The sequence below is a fragment of the Pelecanus crispus genome, chromosome 5, assembly GCF_030463565.1.
Source record: "Pelecanus crispus isolate bPelCri1 chromosome 5, bPelCri1.pri, whole genome shotgun sequence".
In the NCBI taxonomy this organism is placed as follows: Eukaryota; Metazoa; Chordata; class Aves; order Pelecaniformes; family Pelecanidae; genus Pelecanus; species Pelecanus crispus.
The window spans coordinates 44,193,491-44,215,219 of NC_134647.1; positions in this window are offsets into that span (position 1 = coordinate 44,193,491).

Sequence of the window (21,729 nt, forward strand, 5' to 3'; positions counted from 1 at the left end):
CATGGTGTGGAGCTGTGCCAACGGTGAGGCAGCAGTGCCCTGTGGCTGCTGCCAGCACCCCTCTCCCTCCAAAGCCCGTGATTTCCTGTGCAAACTCCCGCAATGGCATTTCTGCGCTGGGCCATGTGCCACTCATAACAGCCAGCGGGCCTGAGTCACCGGTAATGTTTTATTAAGGCTTGACTGTGTCACCCCAGATTTTGAGGAGGGAAGCAGGAGGGATGGAACATGACCAAGGGGCAGAGAGGCAGCTGAACATCACCAGGATAATTTAAAGGACTGGGAGTTTTAAGCTGAGGAGGAAGCACAGTGGAGGCACATTGTGCAGGAAAGGCTTTATCTAACAGATATGGCCCCGACAGCCCCCTGTCCCCTCCAGCAAGGGCCATGGGTGAGATAGGGCAGCAGAGAGGGATCTCCAGGAGACAGCGGTGTTTCAAATGCAGCCGAGACAGCAAGCATGAGCACCCTGGTGATGCTCCAGACCCCAGCTTTCTCTGCTTTGCCCCCAAAACTTGTTGAAAGTAACAGTAGCCACCTGCACTGAAGGGTATCCCTGTGCCAGCCCACCATTGCCCCTGTGCTTAAAATGACACAGAAGTCAGTCAGACAGGGGAAAAATTTCTATCGGTGCCTTTTAATGGTAAAAAACCCACCACACAGCTGGGACTCCAGCAGTTCGGTTACACGCAACGCAGGAAAATGCTTCCACACAACTTAACCTGCACTGCTGATACCTCAGTCTGCCGGTTTTGTCCTGCTACTGAGCCAAGGATGGCTGTGGTCCACTCTGCACCCAAGGTAAGAAGACCCTTGCCGTGCATCGCACCCCTGGGTGCACCACGTTAAAATTGCTCCCTGTAGGTCTGTGGCAGAGGAAGGGGAGCTGCCGGGTTTGCTTAGTAACATTGATAATGAGCCTCCCAAAAAATAACTGTTGTTACAAAATTCACTCAACACGTGTCCCAGGAGAAATGTTTCTGAGGTTGCTTGTGGCTTGTTTGCTCAGGCTTCCCTGTCCTCCCCAAGGATGCTGTTGTGGTTTAGCCCCAGCCAGCAACTAAGCACCACACAGCCACTCGCTCAATCCCCCTACCCCGATGGGATGGGGGAGAGAATCGGAAGAGTAAGAGTGAGAAACACTCCTGGGTTGAGATCAGAACAGTTTAATAATTGAAATAAAGTAAAATAGTAATGATAATAATAACAATATAATAATGATAATAATAATAACAATATACAAAGCAAGTGATGCACAATGCAATTGCTCCTGGAGAATGCTCCAGGCCCCAAACCCCCCTCTTCAGGGTCATATCGAAAGCTCTTACTCTTGAGAACAAGACACTTATCCCTATCTTGACCTCTCTGCAGAAGCCGATGTGCACCCCTGCTCTGTGGTGCATCCCCAAACTCATTCATTCCTTTCTTTGGCTAGCATCGTGAACGTTTCCAACATTTCCCATCCCCAGTTTGCTCTGGCAGCCCAAGACCCGCCAAGCAGTGAGTCCCCTGCCCTTCTGCAGCCAGTTTCTCCTTTTCTCACCTTGCCCATTTATTAGAAAAGTCCTCTCCTCTGTAAAATCCCACCTGTTTCTCCTTTCCCCTGCTCTAACTCATCAGGCACTCCTCCATCTCTGCAGGTTTGGGCAGGAGGTCTCCCCACACCCCAGCATCCTTGCTCTGCATTGGGGGAAACCCCTGCCCTGCACACCAAGCTCTGTGCAGGCTGCAGAAAATTGGGAAAATTGGCACTGCCTACTCCTGGTAAGGGCGATTCAGCTGCCATACCTTTCACAATAGAGCTTTTGCAGAGTGGACACACTGGCACTACACTCCTGCCTGTTCACCTCAAGATGCTTCAGGCAGCATAAAATAAAAGCTAGTCACCAACATAACAATTACCTACATAAATACCTATATAGCCACACTGGAATTCATAACCTGTGTGCTGTCAGATATTAAAACCCAGGCCTGTGAGTCCCTGCCCTGCGGTGCTGGCAATCTGCAGAAAAATAAGGGTATGAGAAAAATAAAGAGGTATGATGGGAGCCTGGATGTCAGCTTGGGAACACCTGAGCGGAAAAAAGAGCTGGTAGTCTACAAGGATCCCAGTTTTTAATCTACTATCTGTTTCTTTAGAATTTATTCCTATTCTGGGAAAACTAGGAAAAAATGTGTCTGGGGTCAAACGAAACACTTTATTTTGCTAAATCAGAAAGATATCATCTCTGTGTCAGCATCAGAATAATTCCCATTTCAAAAGTAGGCTGTCATTTTGAAATGAAAATTCAGACCATCCCATCTCCAAAGGCTAAAGTGCGACATTTTGACAGACCTTTCTTTTTTTTTTACCTCTAGGGCTCTTTTGACTGAAATCAATACATTCCTGCAGCAAGCTTTACATTTGTCAAGCAGCAACTTTTCACCAGCTAAACATCCCCTTGTCCCCCCATGGACAAGCTGCAGAAGTACAGCCTCCTTCTCAAGGTCCCGCTGCCCTTGGATGCACTTTACTCCATCCTTACTGCTTATTCCTCGAAGACGTCTGGCAATCCACACACGTGCCTCTCATTAGCACCTAATACATACCAAGAGGCGATTATACCTATTTCTCCCATCCAAAATAATCTTCTAATGTTTGAAAATAAATTGCAGTAATATGTTCCAGCAGGTGTTACCTCTTCAATGTTGTCTTGTTTGTAGCCAGTCACAAGACAACATTCTCATAACATCAGAGGTAAGCAGATGGCACTTATTAATTTACATTGCAAATATAGTCTAATATGTACATTGAAAAGCCAGTTCTGTGGGAGGCATCTTTACCTGGATCACACAGTACCTCACAGCCCAAACTCCTCACCTGAGATCGATGCTCAAAGAGCACTGTCCCATTAGCTTCACTCATCCTGAAAAAAGAATTTATTATCCTAGCCCCTAAACAGTGCTCTTTTTTAATTATTATTTTTTCAAAACTGTGTCTTTTGGTGCAAACTGTCTTGCAGCAAAGCTGGTGAGATGGACTCATACAGCAGGACACGGTGGCACAGAGCTGGAGCCTCAGAGCACTCCCTTTGGGACATTATTCTGGAACAACACTCAGAAAATGAGGAAAATTGGAAAATCAAACCAGGGTGCTGTGCTCTTTTTCTGCAAGAAGACATGCTGTGCATTAAATTCATACCTCCTGCCCACCCAGGCGACTTCCAGGTGCAGCAAAGCTGCTGTTGCCATGACCTTGGCATACTAAGGTTAGAGGTTTCATCCTTGGCAGTACTATTCACTCTGAGACATATATATATCTATCATTATAGATCTATATACCCTTATGCACATGCATGCAGATGCACACCAATACAGGTATCCCAGCCTCCCCCAAGCTTCCTAAGGTGGTGAAGTGCAGCATGGTCCTGTCTCCTCCCATCTCCCTCTGATTTCCCATGGAGGATCTGTGCCTCAGGGGCGACATGTGCCATTTTTTTATAGCAGCAGTAAAAGAGTTACACCAGAGGAATAAAGGCATTTTGCACCCCCTTGGAGGCCTATTTCCACAGGTGTCAATCAGTGCCACAGGCACCAAACTGGAGAAAATTACACCCAAAGTTATTAGAGGCAGCATGAACACAGCATATGTCCAAAAGTAAACAGATTGCATGAAACTTCTAACATGCTGAGGGGCCATCAGTGCCGAAATCGCTGTTCCTGAGATGTGGCTCTGACTGCAGGGAGAGGAATGTGTGGTGGGAAGAAGCTGCTGGGGCTGTTTTTTCCCATTGCTGTGGAGCAACGTCTGCATTTGCAGCTCTGCTGGTGGCTCTGCTGAAGCATCTGCTGACCCACCATACTGCAAGCAGAGGTGCATGGGCATGCGGAGGCTGAAGTGCTTGCAAAACATGCAAGGCATTTGCTTGGCCAGGCCACCTGGCAAATCCTGCTCCAGTAATGATCGGGGCTGGGTGGAGAATTATCAACGCAGATGGACTTAGACTAAAATAGCTCCATCCCATCTCCCCTTCCCACCCCCCTTTCTATCTTCTGCAAGCCAACACAGTTGAAAACTGTTGACTAGCTTTCTGGAAGAGGCACAAATAAATTGGCAGCAAAGGGAATGCAACATCACCAAGGAAATCAAAGAGGTGTAACTTTTGGTTAAAGGTGTCTCAGAGGTCCTGAGCTGGGGGAGCAGCAGACCAGCCTTCTTGCTATGGGCACCATGGCCGCAAAACTCAGTCCAGCTCTGAAGGCTGTGGCAAGGGAGAAGGACAGCCCCAAGGACTGCAGTGTAGCCTCCAACTCACAACCTGCCAAGACCATCTAGCCTGTCTGGCACTTTCTCTCTGTGTTGCCTAACACAGGGGCTCACCCCTAAATACAGCTCCCACCCATGCTGTTTGGATACCTTGCCATTCAGGTCCATACCTGGCTTCAGCCTGGAGAGGTGGGGGACCTGTTCCTCCACTATACATCCCATGCTGTAGGTCAGCTTGCTGTCTTCTTGACAGGACCTCATGGCAGAATCATGCCAGACTGTGGGAGCCCACCACTGGAAGTGGACACCCCACACAACCCACTTGACCCCATTCCTGGACACCCTTGACAACTCATGGGGCAGACACGGGCTCAGGGCATCCCCAAAATGGTGGCAAGGGCTCTGCCCTGCCTCGTGGGGCTGTAGCAGCGCTAAGTATTGGAGATGCTGTGGGGCATACAGAAGTCATACCATGGGAAGGGAGAGGGTGCTGGGGGAAGGGGGCCCTGGGGAGCTGTGAGCTGAACCCAGCAGGGAACAGCACAAGACAATAGATGCCTCTGTTCCAAAAATAGCTGGTGATGTGGATGCTTTCCAAGGAGGAACCCAAATCTGGAGAGCGCAAGAGGCAGGCAGCAGCATGTTGGATGCCAGAGGAGCCGGACAGGCACATTTCAGAAAGCCAAACAATCGCACCGACAAATTGGTAATGTGGCAGCCAGAGGCCTGAATGAGCAGGTGGTGAAACTGCATGTCTTGCTGAAAGACACACTGGGCTTGGAAACTGGTCATGCAAGGCTGGCAGGGCAGCCCGCAGACTGCCAGGGAGCCTGCCCGGCACCCGCTCCTTCAGAGAGCCTCAAACGCGTTCCCTTCCCCCAGGGCAGGACAGATCTGCCAAGCACTGCAAGCCTGGTCCCACCACAACCACCTTGGTGTGCTCCACTCCTCTCCCCACCATCCTTTGATGGGTTCCTGCAGTGCTTCCAAAAGGGAGGGATGTGCAATAGTCCCGCCCCCTCTGAGCTGAGCCTCTTATCTATTTCCCAGGCACTGAACCAGGAGCAGTGCCAGATGGCAGGGTGGCCTTGTAGCTGGCAGGGCAGCCTTGTACCTGGCAGGGCGTGGAGAGCTTATGGAGCTGCTGCTTATCTTCTGTGGGCTCAAGACTCAAAGACGCACAGCTCCCGTGTTTGAAACTGCATCCTTCTCTTGATGCTGCAGAGCAGCACCTGGGCTGGCGTTGCAATATGTCCTCATTACTTGCATCCCATGATGCCATGGGATATATCTCTCCAGTGGGAGACCAAGGGATAGATGGAGCAAAAGTGCCAGATGCCATCACTGTGTTTGATTCTCACCAGGCACATAGGCCTGACATTCCCAAACAGGAGCAACAAGAACATCCCAGCTGCCTTACACTACCACTATGCTTTCAGAGGCTGCCTCTCACCCTCCCCACACTGGCTCCCATTCTCTCCATCTCCACCACCTGGTGCTCACTGGGTGTTTGGCCACAACCTCCAGCTCGTACCTGTGACCCTGGGGACTTCCCGACAGTCACCCTGCTGAGCGCTTCTAGCTCAGCACTCCCCACTGTCACCTGCATTCAGCAATTGCTGTGAGCTCCAAGGAAAAAACCATGTCAGGAAGCTGTGTTAAAAACCACAGAAGTAAGCCTTAAAAGATTCAGAAGTAAGACTTGGGTTCTTGTGTATTTTGAAAGAGCCTTTTGCTGTTTCAGCCTGTGTGGGTCCCAGCTGCAGGGTCTGCCCAGCAAGCAAGGGAACAGAATAGCTCTTGCTCTCTCCTTTCTTTCAGACAAAACCAGAAACACTAATGGAGGTGGCTCAGCAAATATTGCAGAGTTTGGGGTGAACACGCAATCTTCTGCAGCATGACATGCACAACACAGTCTGCCACCTTACAGTTCAAGTGGGGCAATCTGTAGTGTACATGCTGCTGGGCTGCTGTCAGATTGATTGTGCAGATCTATTTCTTTCCCTGAGTTCACAGGACAGATGCAGCCATATGAGCAGCTTCCTGTTGATGCAGATGCTCTGTCTCTTTACTGAAGTTATTCTGCAACAAATATTGTTAAAGCCTGTTCAAAATCTAGGTGCAAAATTAAAGTGCCTGGTACCATGGCATAACATCATCCCTGCATGATTTAAAAGCTGCATGCCATCAGACCTGACCAAGGCAAACCTGAGATCTGGTGCAACACCTGTCCACTGTCCCCTGCCCATCCCCCTCTCTGCTGCAGGCACCCTGCTGCCCATGGCAAGGGCTGGATCTGCAGGACCAGAGTGATGGGAGAACATCACCCACACATGCAGAGTCTACACTCAGGAGAGGAAATTCACTCCAGCTGCCAGCTCTGGGTGATAAGACAATCTCCTTTCATCTCTTATTGCCACTTGCTCCACCCCTTCATTTTTTTGTTTTTTTTTTCCGGTTGCACCCAAAAACCTGCACTCCCCAGCATTTTGTACTCTGCTCTGCATTTTCCCCTGATTATACTGCGTCACATTGACGTCAGGGAGGCAGCGAGGGGCATGCTAATGGGGCTTCTTTCATAACCTGCCTGCCCTGGGGGCACTCATTAAACGTTGGGGCTATGTGATACACAGGTAACGGCACTGGAGACTGATTGCAAGCAGTCCTGAGGGAACCCACACTGGTTTTTCTGCACAGCCTCCCTGCCAGACCAGGAACAGAGCAAACACGCTGAGAAAGGAGACTGGAAAAGGGCAAGTACCTGTCTTGTCTGACGGGGTGTGGGGTGCGTGCACAAGGCAGTTTGTTGCAGTAATTTCTTTGTGCGTTGCCAAGCTGGCAGCACCCATACATGGAGCATCACTTCTAGAAGTGAAAATAATTAGTTTAAAATGCAAGTTGTTGTGGACTTTGGAGCATGGCATGGCCATTTTTGCAGGGCTGGGTTTTTTTTACTATTGTCATGACCAAGTGAGGTTGTGGGAGATGACAGCTTCTGCAGCTCTGGTCAACAGACCACATTGTGGTCTGGGTTTCAATTGGGTAGACTCTTGAAATTCCCCATGAAAGGCTGCCATGAAGGGGCATGCAAAAAGCCAGAGGGTGGAGACAGGGCTGTCCATCCAGAGCTGTGGGGCAGATCTCTGCTCCCAGGCTCAGCAGGATTGCTCCAGAGTCTGCACAGGATCATCTACATCCACTCTGGGACAAAAGACTGGGGGTCTGGCTGCAAGCCTCCAGCTTGGGCAGTACTTCTTATTTATCGATTCTGGTCTGCCAGCCCAGCATTTGGCTGTGGGTATTAGCACCAAGCATCAGCACTGTCAGGAGCACATCAGAGTTACCTCATGCTCTCAGGCTGGACATGTCCGCATGGCAGTGACAGGGATGGGTCTTCAATTTTTCCATTTCCCTTTTGCTTGAGTGTCTTCTGAGGGAAAAAAAAAATATCAATAAAAGATCTTTAATTGTTCCCCAGCCCTGCCTCCTCCTTCATGCCTGCTCCTCACTGGAAAACAAGAAGGATTACCTCAGCTGCTGGATTTCTCTTGCTCAAGGAGGGTTGTTTGCAATAACTCTTGGCATGGCTGTATGTTAAATGCTGACCCAGCCTGGGTTTCAAAGAGGCAGGGTTTTGGGAAGAGGGCATAAATTTGGGCCTCATTTTGGGACACAACCCTAATTTTCAGACTTTGATCTCTCCTTACCATGTAATGAAAATCCATTTCTTGTCTTTGGGGACTCAATTGTAGACAGAAGAGACCGGTGTGGTTTGCATATGGAAATGAATTACTATGAGTTGCTTTTTAAAACATTTTTTATTGATGTGCTCCCGGTCTCCTGTTTGCTGGTGGGTAATTAAGTCAATTAACAAGCATCTGTTTATTTATTTCCCTCATTTATGGATGTAAGCAGTTTGGGTAGCAGTTTGTAACAAGGGCCTGCTGTAGCTTGCCTGCCGATACATGAATATTCAAGCAATCGCTTGCCTCTATCTATGGGGACCTGCCTCCTCTGCCTCAGGGAGACCGGGTGCAAGCTTTGGGGTGGGCAGTTGGGGGGGCTTAGGCTGAGCTGGCATGGGGACAGGGTCCTGCTCTGGGAGCATTCGGGAGCATGACAGCAGCATGGCATGCAGAAGATGGAGCACTGCTGCTGCCGCCTCTCTGCCATGTTAGGGCCCGTCCTGCAGAAAACAGTTGTGTCTAGTATTTTTCCAGGGTGTAGGCACCCATAAAACAAGTTGCCTCCTGATCTGCATTTTGGCAAAGCCCCTCAGACACTCTTGCAGCCCTGTTGGGCTTTTGTATCCCTCCCACAGACCAAGGCTTCAGCATCCTTCAAAAAAACAGACTTTGGGTACCATGCTCACAAGGAAGCCCACAGAGGCTGGAAACCACCACCCACCTCCCCTCTGCTCCTTGGAGGATGGCCTGATTTAATGCATCACCCCAGCCATGGCATCCCTCTCCTCCCCAGACCTGTGGACTTTGCTCTTCCTGAGAGGCTGGAAGAGGAAGCGCCACCAGGGAAGCAGGAGCTCCCTGGGAATTTGCCATCCCTGGGTTCATGTGGCGCATCCAGGCACATCCCCACCAAGCCCACCACCCTTCCCAGGCAACCAGGTCACCCTGACCTTCTGGTGGATGCTTCTCCTCAGAGCATTTTGGGGTCTCCAGAGCACCCCTGACACTGCTGTCCCCATCTCCCTTGCCAAATGAACTCCCTATGCCTAGAGCCAAAGGCTACGAACCTGGCAAGTGACATTCCCCCATGGAGGAAATAACTTCTAGTCATGTCTTCAAAGAGTTACTTAATCACAGGGAGCACAATTAAGGAGGCCTAGGAGCAAAAGAAAAGGGATTAGAAATATCTGGGAAGAGCATTCATCACAGAGAGCAGTTTGCAGGGGCACATCTGCTGCTGACTCCTCTCTTCCAGATGCACTGGTTTTATTGCCATGTCAGCAGGATGAATGTTTACTCCCTTTTAAAGCTGTCAGACAACTCAGATGCCGAAACCGTGTAATGCTAAACATGCTTGTTTTTTAGAAGAGGGGGGAAATGATGCTTAGAAATGAGGGAATTGCCAGAGCGGATTAGACTGGCCTTGCATCTTCTGTTCCTGATGTAAGACACCATCAGCAACTCCAGAGGAGGCTGCAAGAAAGCCTGGGGCCAGCAGCTGTGGGGCTACCTGCCCCCCAGCGCACATGCTTGGGAGAAGGGAGGGCAGGAGTCCTAACAACCCTTTCAAAATTCCTTCGGTTTGGTATTTAATTAGTTTAAATGAACAATTAGAGCTCAGTTTAACACTATCTCATTGCAGCATCTACTGGAAAGCTGGACTTTCCCCCCCTGCTCTCCAAAAGAGATGACAGAGTTTTGGTGTCTTGCAGTGAAAATCATGGGGGCTGGCAGCTCTGGACAGGATGTGCAATCAGGGACAGAGTGGTTGCACACCAAGAAAACACAGGTGACAGCGGGTGAGGGAGAACACACGTGGGCATGTCATTTCCAAGGTGCGGGGAGCATCAGGGCACCACAGGGCCCGCACTGGAGATGCGCATCTTGCTATGTGGCCAAAGATCTCCAGGGTGACTGGAGCTGGCCAGCCCCTGCTTGCAGCTGGGACCACACCTGCCACGTGGTGCCAGTGAATTACTGCTGCTGCTTGAAGTGTGGGTTGCTCTCTGCACCACCAACAGGAAGCAAACATGAGGAAAGGGTATGAATGGAGACATAAGGTAGAAAACCTCAAGTAGAAGCAGCAGCATTGCTGACTGCAGACAGCCCAGAACCGGCAGAGCATCTCTGGTGTGGTCCACAGCAGTTTCCAGGCAGCGGGGCTTCATTTTGGGGACTTGGGGTACCCGGGAGCTAGCACAAACACAGAGAGTCTCCTCCCATAAGCAACATGGACAGAGGGTCCCCAAAGAGGCAGGACACTCACTACCACTCATTTCAGAGCTCTCAGAAATTTGTCATCAAGTTTTGAGACAACTCAAAAAAGTCAAACCAATCCATTCCTTATTTCAATGCAAAACAAGGTGAGAAACATTGGAGGAGTGCCAGGAACATTTATCTGTGGATGCAGGCTGGTGGGGAGAAGGGGTCAGACTGGTTTTGCTGCTCAGCTGTCCTCCAGGACAAACCAGCCCCTGTCACTGAGCCACACTGTTGGCCGAGGCTTTGCAGCATCAATCTGCAGACCCCCAGCTCAAGAAGCAGCATCTCTCCTTGCTCAGCTGGTCACAGTTTCTGCTCCTGCTACCTCCTGTGAGGAAGCTGCAGCCACTCCTCATTACCTCAATCTATTGCTCTCCCAGGAGGGCATCCCAGGCAGAAGAGGAGTGTGGCAGTGCCAGGCTCACCAGTGCAATTCTGGGCAGTGATTCACACCCGCCCTGCTCCAACAAGAGACCCAGAAAAAGCCTCCAAGCTTATTTACAGCAGAAGCGGGAGGTATAATAATAATAATTGGATGAAAGTTTGCTGTAATGGATAGTGCACTGGCTGCAGCCCAAAGCTGCTTAATAGACTCAATTATCATGTGACAATTGAGTGAAGGCACCAGAGAAATTCCCATCAAATGGCTGTGGTCAATAAATAAAAGATACCTTTGGGGCAGTGCAGAGTGGGGACCTCAGGTGGCAGCCCCCTCGCCACACAGCAGCTTTGGGGTCTGCTCAGCAGCTGTGGTCCCATTGGGGTAGTCCCTGCCAGCTCCTGTTTTATGGCTGGCCACACTCTACCCGAGTGGCTGGTCTGCTAGCTGGTGGGAGCAGATGGTCTCTTTAACATACAACCAATGCTGCCAAGGCCTGCCACTTGTATTAGCTGCCTCAACATACGCAGGCTGCAAAGTGGCACCCAGCCATCTCCTCTACCACCCAGCCCTGCCGGTGTCCCCCTCCCCATGGATGCTGATGGGATCACAGCTGAGAAAAGCCGGCCTGCTACTGACTTTTGCTTTATATTTCGGTGAGGGGAGGATAAAAAGTTCTAGTTTCTGTCTTAAATTGGCAGCATGAGATCAGAGGCTGCAGCAATATTGCACAGCCTGGGCCCACCAGCTAATAAGAGCGCATCAAAGGCTGTCAAGAAGTCTTGCCTTGCCTTCTTCATCTCCCTTTTTCCAGCATGGGGGTAGGGAGAGGTGGGTCTGGGCTGTACACATGCCCTGCAACCATGCTGCATGGAGATCCCACCAGACAGCTAGAGCACAGCATGATCTCCCAGCCAGCGTTAGGCTCCCCAGGGAGCCCAGGACACAAGGGAGGGTGATGGGAAAGCTGGCCCTCAGCATGGGGAATGCTGGGTTCAGCTCCTGCCCTCACTGGGGCTGTCACTGTGGACCCACTGCCAATTGCCCACTGGCACCAAATTTGGGGCATGGGAACATTTTTTGGTAGCAAAGCCTGATTAAGACATTCTGCCCCACTGGATAGCATCCCATATTGGGTGGGATCTGGTTTTAAAAGGTAATAATAAACTGCTCCTTGCCAGATTTTTGTATTTGGCCTATTCCAGTGTTTCATTCTATAAGTGCATTTTGGGGAGCTAGGGTCGGGGGGAACAAGGAGTTACCACACAATTACAGAGGCAGTGAACTGCACCATTAGGGCAAGTATAAACCTCCAGGACACAGGGGAGGAGGGAAATTTCTTCCACCTGCTTTGCCTCCAGAGAAACCACACATCCCCTGACCCCTCATTTAATTCTTTTTAAAGTCTCTGGAAGACACACATGAAGACAGTGTATTATTTTTCTGGGCAAGTAAAATTATACGTTTTCCCCCATGGAAATTATTTCTATTCTGCACCTTTTCCTTAATCCCACACAATTTGAGAGACGGCTGATTGATAGATTTTGGAGGCTCTCTTTTTTTCCCCACTGCTGCCAGAAATGAAATGGATTGTGTATTAGTTTAGATCCCACACTGGATGAGGTTTCTCAGCTGCAGACTGTGTAGGTGCAGGGCTTGCTGCATGCTGGAAGGCAGCGTGTTTGTTGAGCATTCCCTGTCTCCTCCATGGACAGGGTGCGTAGGGATGATGGTGGGAGGGGCTTTTAAATATTCATCCCTGTGCACACATGGGAAGGCTGAAGCAGAGGAGCATCCCTGGCTTCAAAGGACAACAGAAATAACTCATTTGTGAAGTGGCTCTTGAACATGGGACACACCGGGGATCACCCACCTGAAAAATGCAGCGTACCTGTGAGGTCAGCTTTTTGATAGTCAAGGTGAAATTGCTGAAGGCAGCCTGGCACCAGCCAGCAGAGGAACCGCACTCAGTGGCTTTCCCAGCTGGGGTCCATCCCACTGCTTAAGTGGAGGTGGGCTTCTCACACAGCTCCTGGCTTTTGTAGAGGCTTTCTGCTGCCTGTGGGTTGAGCTGGGGGTGCTAAGGGCAAACGACCCATAGCAGGCCACCACTGCAGGCCAGTAACTGTCTGGTAGGACATACCACCTCCAAAAAGTGGAGCAAGATTGCTCTGTGGAGGCTGCATGACAGAGTATGCTGCAAGGACGCTGGCAGAGTGATGTGGGAAGCACTGCAAGCCACCTTCTGCATGGGGAGCAAAAGAGCATCCCTGGCAGGACCTTTCCCTCTGATCCACCTGGGATCAGTGGGGTTAACAGCAACAGATGCTGAAACCTTGTAAAGGGGAGGCTTTGGTGTTAGGGAAGCTGGAAAGCTCCCCAGGCCTGAGAACAGAAGAGGGGAGGGTCTTTTTCCTCACTGCATGCACCCAGCTGAGAGCCTTTAACAACTGCCTCCAACCACCAGAGCCGAGCTACACATCCGCGCTACCACTTTATGTGGGTTTTGGATCAGAGGACACGATAAGTGGCATCAGAGGGCTCACAAGGGATCAAAAGAATTATTATTCCCCCCCTTTTTCTTTACACATGACAAGATAGGAGGAAGATACAAAGGAGGTATATCATGACCATAGAAAGGGGCACTTGATCCAAATTCCAGGGAGGAGAAAGAAAAATGTGAAGTGAGATGAGTTAAGTAATTGGTGTACAGGAGGATGAAAGACAAAGCAGAGTCAGCAAAGAGGTGATTTTGCAGGGGTGGGTGGTTTCAGATTGTCTTTACAATACATCCCAAGTAGGGTCCCTCTCAAGTTGTTCTTATTACCATTAATAATTACCTCTACCTAATGCTTTCCTCTTCCAAGCCCTTCACAGGCACTTGTGTACTGCAGATGGAGCCAACAAAGATGCAGAGAGCACTAGAGGTAGGATCTGGTAAGAATGAACCCTCTGGAAAACACAAAGAGAGGGAGAGGGGGAGAGACACCCTGTCATCATATCAGTGCCAAACCCCACTCCCTGAAGGGGCAGACCTGCATCATGGCATTCATTTGGGGCGGGGAACCACCAAACAACAAAACAACAGGTTTTGGTTTGGACATGGAAAGCTCTTTCTGCAGGGGAGGGAGATGCTGTTATTTGTGTAAGACACCATTTAGCTAACCTTCCTGACAGGCTATCCTGGGGTACCATCTACCCTTTGCCAAATTTTTTGTGTGTCCAATGCACCCTAGTTTTATCACCCCTTTCAGCGCTGCTTCTTCCAGTGCATCCCGTGACAGATAGCTCAGGACCTGAAAAATCCCCTGTGGCCATTTCTCTGGGACATTCTTGTCCTTCCCAGAGTGTGAAACTCTCCAGGATTTGCACATGTTTGTGGCCCCTGCCCTGCGATGGTGTAACAGCCCCACACAGGAGGATTTCACTGACAAAGGGACTGGTCTGGGCTCCTGTTCAACAGGGAGATGAAATAATCCTAATGGCATCATCTCATTTGGCCTTTCTTTTGCTCCAGCTGTTCCTGCTTCTCCTCCAGAGATGCAGCTGCCCTTGAGAATCACTGAATTGGAGGAGGAGAGGTTTTGGCTCCTGTCTCCCCAGTGCCCCCCACACTTTGTGAGGTGGTGGTGCTGTTTTCCTGAGGACACCTGTAACACGAGCAAGACAAACGCTGGCTGTCTTGTGTGGTCATGTCTGGATTTCAGGGCAGCCTTTCCTGTTTGGACAAATGCAAGGCTCAAGGCAAAATTCAAGAAGGTGAAAATCTGCATGCTGAACATCAAAGAGAATTAAGCTGCAGCAGCAACTTCCACGCAGCCCTGGACACAGCCACAGGCTTACCAGAGGATCCTCACCTTCACCTCATCTGTTCTGGCCTCCCATTTCTTGCAAGAGGGGCAGAGACCCTTGCAGCTGCCAGGGGTGCAGCGCAGCCTGCAGGTGAGGGGCTGGGGCATGGGGAGATCACAGCAACAGGGCAAAACACAATTTTCCCAAATTTCTTCCTAGAAGTGACTGAACTAAGGGTTTGGGGAGGCTAAAACTAAAAAAAAAGAATTTAAATATGCTTGAGGCACCAGCACAACTGATTACTCTGTATGTGCTTGGGTTTTAGGCTAGGTTAAAAGCAAACAACTTTACAAGCCTACAGCAAACTCAGCCTGCTGCTTCCTCACCTCCTGCCACAGCTTTGGTTCAGACACAAGTGCTACTCAAACAGCTCACGTTCTTGTGTGGAGGGTGGAAACCTTGGCCAATTTATAGTTTGTGGGCAAATCTGGTCATAACTCATTCCTCATCCTGCTCTTCAGAGAGGTCTCCTCCATGGGCTTTCTCACAAATTGGGAAGGGGAATGAAGCCAGTGACAAACAGAGGTCCTAAAGCAGCCAGGAGACTCCTGGTCTCACTCCCAGGCTGCGAGGCTTACTTCTCTGAATCTCTTCCTTCAAAAGCTTCTTGCCTTTACTAAAGACTAACTGGAACTCCTGTAGTTCAAGTGAGGTGTTTAACCTGAGCTCACCTGATTCTGTTACAGGCTACAGACATTTGACCATGCCAGAAACAAAGAAAGATGCCCTTGCTCACTAGCAGTAAGTCAGAAGGTAGCCTGGCAGGTAGCCTGCAAGGCTCTTGCTGAGCTCATCCTCTTGCCATAGAGAGGATGCTCTCCTCTGCATCCTCTGCTGAGGCCACATTTTTGGCAACAGGCTCAGGGTTTGTTGGGCCTGGGATTTCCAAACAACTCAGCAGCTACCTTAGACCTTGCACTGCTTCCTTGTGTCCCAGGGAGCCAGGTCATTTCCACTTTGGTCGTCAGCCAACTCTACAGGCAGTGTGAGCCACCACAGGTGCTCAGCCTGGAGTGGGTGTGGAAGAAACCCAAAGCTCCTGGTGGCAAGCTGGTCTCCCACCCTCACCTTGAGTCTGCACCCCACATGCCAGCAGATGCAGAGCCATGGGAGAAATCAGTATGGGGCACGCCCAGGGAAGAAATGATATGCAGGGCAGGTTTGTAAGAGGCAGGAAGGCTGGGAATCATTTTAGGAACCAGAACAAGAAACTAAGCCATTTTCTCCATTCTGTGCCCTCATTCTGCAGACTTGCTTCCTGTTTTCTCGGTGCCCAGAAACTCTCACTCACACAGAAGCTATGGACTTCCCCTTAAATCAAGACTACCATTGAGACTCTCCTCTCGGACAATTTCCCCAAATGGCAGAAAAATATGCTACTGCTGGAGAGGCTGCTGAGGCTGGCCTGGCAAATACACTGAGTACTGGTACAGTGCTGTGCTTGGAAAGGAGAGAGCAGAACTGTCTGCTTCCAGGGAAAAAGCAAACAAACAAACATTCCTCTGATATTCATGTGTTCCCCAGGAAAAAAAGAAACTGATGTGGAAAACACCCAATGCACACACTTCCAGTACAGCCCTGCTCTTCCAGTGGCTCTTGTTCAAGAGGAGCCCTTCTTATTTTGTACAAGCCAAGAGAACCTTTTCAGGCAGTAGGATAGTGACAAGAAGACCCATGGAGCTGGTGCACAATGCCCATCCAGTCCAGCAGGGTCTCAACATCCAGCAGAGATGCCACACAGGAGTATCAGCCTCCCTGCATACTCAAAAGGTCCTTCCCAGTTAGGTACCAGCCTGATAACAAGGGACTTAAAGCCATGTTTCTAGAGTTTTTGAGATACCTGTCTCCCCTTACCTTTGTGCTAGTGGGAAGGCAACTCCCAGAACTTCTTCCTTCTCCCCTAGCTCATGCATCTCTTTGGTACCCTAGGTGCTCAAAGCTCCTCCCTTCAGCTGCAGCCTTCAGTGCTGGGTACAGTGCAGTGCTTCAGGACTAGATGGAGCTGCAGCTGCTGTGGGACCAGAGTACAAAGGCATCTCCGCTGGGAGTCAGGAGGAAGCTGCAGGAGAAGCATTGTACAAAGCAGTAGAAAAGACCAGAGGAGAAAAACAGCCCATGAGAAGGGGTTTCCACATTGCTGCTGAGCCAGACACTCACCCCTCTTCCCCAGCAAGGACTCACACAGACATGCTTCAGGCAGCTGCACCCTCTCACTGGAGCTTCAGACATAACATCCACATGGGCCACAAGCCCCACAATCCAATGATGAGAAACCAAGGAGAGATGCAATAAATAACCCCTTCCCATCTCAAAAGACTGTTGAAAAACCAAACATACAAAAGCTTGCAAGTAGCTTTAATAAAAGGCTACAAACAAGTCCCTAACCCCAAGAAGGGAGTGCTGTGCTCATATTTGGGAGGCACAGCTGAGAGCCCTGCCCATCTCCTGAACAGGTGAAAAGCATTTCATCCTTCACAGCAGCCCCCATCACTGCTGAGGAAACTTCACTGCCTTTAAGACTGTCCTATCTGGGAAAAAAACATCTTCATCAATATTTGATACCGCAGGCAATGGTCTGCAGCTGAAGCATACCACTGCCATGGTCCTTACCCACACAAATTGCTGCAAGTGGCTGAGAGATAGACCAGCCAACACACAAGGCAAAAGGAAAAAATGCCCAGGACTGCTGCCTGCTCCACGCTGCCTGGAGGAGGGAAGCGACACAATGGAGAGATTACAATAAGCCCATAAATCAATGGAGGGGAAAGCAGGGAGCATAAACACTGAGATGACCACTGAATACACAGGGAAGTGGACATATAAGCAGAGGCAGAAGTTTTAATAACTATGCATTCCTGGGAAAACTGCACCTCTGGCACCAGCAGAAGGTTTTTCCACAGACTGAAGCCGGTTGGATGACTGGTGCCCCATGGTCAGGACCAGCTGGGCATGTGCACCCACTAAGGAGAAAGGATGGAGCCCATGACCTGCACCCCATCACTCCAGCCTCACAGCCCTGCCTGGCAGTGGGTACAGTCAATGCAGGACACCAGCTGATGTGGGCAGGTGTGGTGGGTTGACCCTGGCTGGATGCCAGGTGCCCACCAAAGCCAGTCTATCGCTACCCCTCCTCAGCTGGACACGGGAGAGAAAATATAATGAAAAGCTCATGGATCGAGATAAGGACAGTGAGAGATCACTTAGCAATTACTGTCATGGGCAAAACAGACTCCACTTGGGGTAATCAGTTTAATTTGTGACCAGTTAAATCAGAGTACAATAATGAGAAATAAAACCTAAATCTTAAAACACCTTCCCCCCACCCCTCCCTTCTTCCTGGGCTCAAGGACACTCCCAAATTCTCTACCTCCTCCCCCTCAGCAGTGCAGGGGGATAGGGAATGAGGGTTGCAATCAGCTCATCACACGTCGTCTCTGCCGCTCCTTCTTCCTCAAGGGGAGGACTCCTCACACTCTTTCCCTACTCCAGCATGGGGTCCCTCCCACAGGAGACAGTCCTCCGTGAACTTCTCCAACATGAGTCCTTCCCACAGGCTGCAGTTTTTCACAAAGTGCTTCAGCATGTGTCCCTTCCACAGGGTGCAGTTCTTCAGGAGCAGACTGCTCCAGTGTGGGTCCCCAATGGGGTTGCAAGTCCTGCCAGCAAACCTGCTCCAGCATGGGCTCCTCTCTCCATGGGTCCACAGGTCCTGCCAGGAGCCTGCTCCAGTGTGGTCTTCCCACAGAGTCACAGCCTTCTTTGGGCACCCACCTGCTCCAGCGCAGGGTTCTCCACAGGCTGCAGGTGGATATCTGCTCTATCATTAACCTCCATGGGCTGCAGGGGGACAGCCTGCCTCACCATGGTCTTCACCACGGGCTGCAGGGGAATCTCTGCTCTGGCACTTGGAGCACCTCCTCCCGCTCCTTCTTCACTGACCTGGGTGTCTGCAGGGCTGTTCCCCTCACATATTCTCACTCCTCTCTCCAACTACATTTGCACAAGTTTGGGGTTTTTTTTCCCTTCTTAAATATGTTATCACAGAGGCACTACCAGTGCCACCAATTGTCTCAGCCTTGGCCAGCAGTGGGTCCATCTTGGAGACAGCTGGCATTCACTCCATCGGACATAGGGGAAGCTTCTAGCAGCTTCTCACAGAAGCCAGCCCTGTAGCCCCCCCCACTACCAAAACCTTGCCACACAAACCCAATAGCCAAGTGCCCGGCCCTTCCTGGGCAACCCAGCAGGATTAGCTGCTAGCACATAGTACAATATCTAACCCTGCAGGAAGCGTCATGATGGGGACATGGCTCCAAGGACAAAACATCATGCATCGCTTGCTGGCAGCTTTGCCTGGGCTCCTTACACTGCTGGGACCCTGTTGTATGGCATCAGCATTACTTCTCCCTTCTACCATACACAACTGCTCTTTCCAGAACCCTGGGCTTGTCCTGCACCCTGGAAGCAGCTCTTCTATCTCAGGGACACCAGTGGTTCACACACCAGGGGGTATGACAATGACCACTAGTCACAAACCAAGGCCACCCCTTACAAGGAGCCCATAAAAGTGCAATGGGAAGATGGGTCCTGGGGCACTGACCTTGGGGGAAGCATGGTGAATGGCCACAAAGCAGCTTTGTCCTCAGCCCTCGGGTGGTCTTTGGCCTGGCTTTCAGAAAGGTCACTCCAAAGGGCACCCTGAGGGACATGACTTTTGCTTGAAGTCCTTTAGGTCCAACCCCTTGGGACTGGGGTTCACCAAAGCTGCCTGGTGTTACTGGCACCTTGACACCACTTTTAAAGATGTGCACATTCAGGGATGTAACTAAGCAGAACCAGTGTGGGGACAGGGGACATCAAATTCACCAGGTCCTGCCAGCCATGGCTGCTAAGGCAGAGAGGCTGCAGGGTAAGCATTGCAGCTGGAGGAGTCTGAAGACACAGAGGCCATGCTTCAGGGGCATATGCAACCACCTCTTTTTGTAACTTAACTCCACAGTCCTCCCTTCACCTAGTGCTGGATTAAAACCAAAGCAGCATCTAAAATGGTTGCCCCAAACCTCCCTCCCAGCTGCAGGATACATTTTCTGGGCCAGAAATTTCTGACAACATGTTCCCTGAAGGATGCAAGGAAGTCTTCAAATTTGATGTGGCAGCCTTGCCTTCCTTCATTACAGGCACTGCTTCATTGGGGATGACCCCCATATTTATGCCCTCAGCCAGAGGAAGATGCTCTAGCACATGTGCAAACAGGCTCCAGCCCTGCAGAAGCGTCAGGACAGACTCCAGCAAGCAGTCAGTAGCATAGCCAGCATCTGACTCCATCCTACTGCCTCCAAAATCCCTGACTCTTCAAAATACCCCACCCCTCAAACTCCCCTTGCACAGCTGGTTGAAGAGCCAGGCCACACGCGGGGTGAAGTGCCTGGAGGGTGCAGGGAGCAGGCAGCAGGGCAAACTCAAGCCCCCGATGTCTGCAGAGAAAGCTCTGCAGTGTGTGAGAGGAGATACCTTCCCCTGCAGCGTTCTGCTTGCATAAGCAACGTTTACACTATTAAATTCAGAAAAGCAATAACATCCCTAGCAATAGATGCTGCTCACAATAGCTCAGGGAACAGATAAGAATCCCGGAGATATGTTATTCCTGTTCAAAGTCTTGGTCACAGTGACCTCCATGGATATTTTAAAATCAAGCTGGTTTAACTCTCTTTCTTTATTTGTTTGTTGTTGCATCTGCTTTTTAAAGAAGCCTTCAAAGACCATAAGCCCTGCTGTGTATCTACTCTTCACTAGGTTTCCTTTTTCATTTAACAAGGCAAAGACCAGTTAATTAAAAAAAGATCTCCATCTCCCAGCTGACATATTGCCCTTGGCCCAAGCGATAGTGATCCCCACCCTGTGCACACAGCTATTGCTGCAGCTGCTTGGGCACAATGCGAAATGAAATGGAAATGCAAAGCAGAGGCTATGCTGACAGAGACTCACAAGTGCCCCTCAAAGCTTGCTGAATTTGGAAGCTCCCACCAAAACAGGAAGGCAAAGCACCAACCACAAAATGAACCCAGCAGAATGAGAACTCCCTCTTCTTCTCCCTCCTCCCAGGAGAAGAAAAACAGCCCTTTGAGGGGATGTGTTTGCACCATACAGGGATCCAGTAAAGAATTGACAAAGCCAAAGCAAAACAGGAATGAAATCCTTCACTGCTGCTTCCCTCCAGAGCTAACAGACAAACAATTAAAAAAAAAGAAAAAGAAGCAGAATCAGTTTATTTCCCATTGAACACTGAAGCTGGGGCATGTTACTGCTTTGGGGTGCACCACAGTTCTGTAGTGCTCTCACGCTGCACCCCTGGGCCAGCCCCAAAGATGGGAACTGCTCCTGTCTACTGACACTTCTTCCAGCAAGGTCTCCATCACCAACAGGAGATGTGGCTCCAGACCCTAACCCTGCAACACAACCCTCTTCTTGAAGCTCTTTAAGTGTGGGTAGGAGGTAAAACTTGCTTTTCCCAAAACAGGCTCCTTCCTTCCCACAGGGATCCTCTGACAGCAAGACCTGTTTGGCACCCCCATGTCTCCTCCCAGATGGAACAAGTGCTGGAGAGCACAGCCAGGATTAGCCTGTGTCCTGGAAGGGGCAGAGACCAGAATGGGCAAAAGGCAGACACACTGGGCAGCCAGCAAGCGAGCATCCCAGCTGGTGAGAGAGAGGGGATGGGTGATCTCACGGACCCCACAGCCTGCACTGCAAAGCTCCACACCCCTGTCCCCACACCATTTCTAATGCAGAAGGGCTGCTTCTGAAGCAGCAGACATGCCCGGCTTCATTCAAAGCCCCTCTCTGTAATTACAGATCCATGGTTTCTTCTGGGCTTCCACTTATTTAATCATCCTTTCTCATCTGCATTTAATACCCTGAGCTCTGTCAGAGGGCAAAAACACAGCCTTTACATCCAGAAGGACAAGAGTTCCCTACAACAGCTGCTATATTTAACAAAAAATACACTGGGTTGTCATGACAACCCTGGATTCTAAAAATAGAAATGCCATATACAGCACAGTCAAGAGCACAAGCAGCACTAACGGAAGCTGCTTTAGTAGAGTGCCAGGAAATGGAAGTAAACTTTTATTCTTCACAGGAATTGGTATCAAGCAAATCATGCAAAATCGCACAATCCTTTACTAATTAAAACCTTGATCCCGTGCAAAGGATCCCCATTTTCCTTGGCTCAAATATTGAGCCTTGCTCTGTAGTGCCTCGGCTCAAAAGTGTGCTTCAGGGGTGGGGGCTGAAGCAAGCTGGAC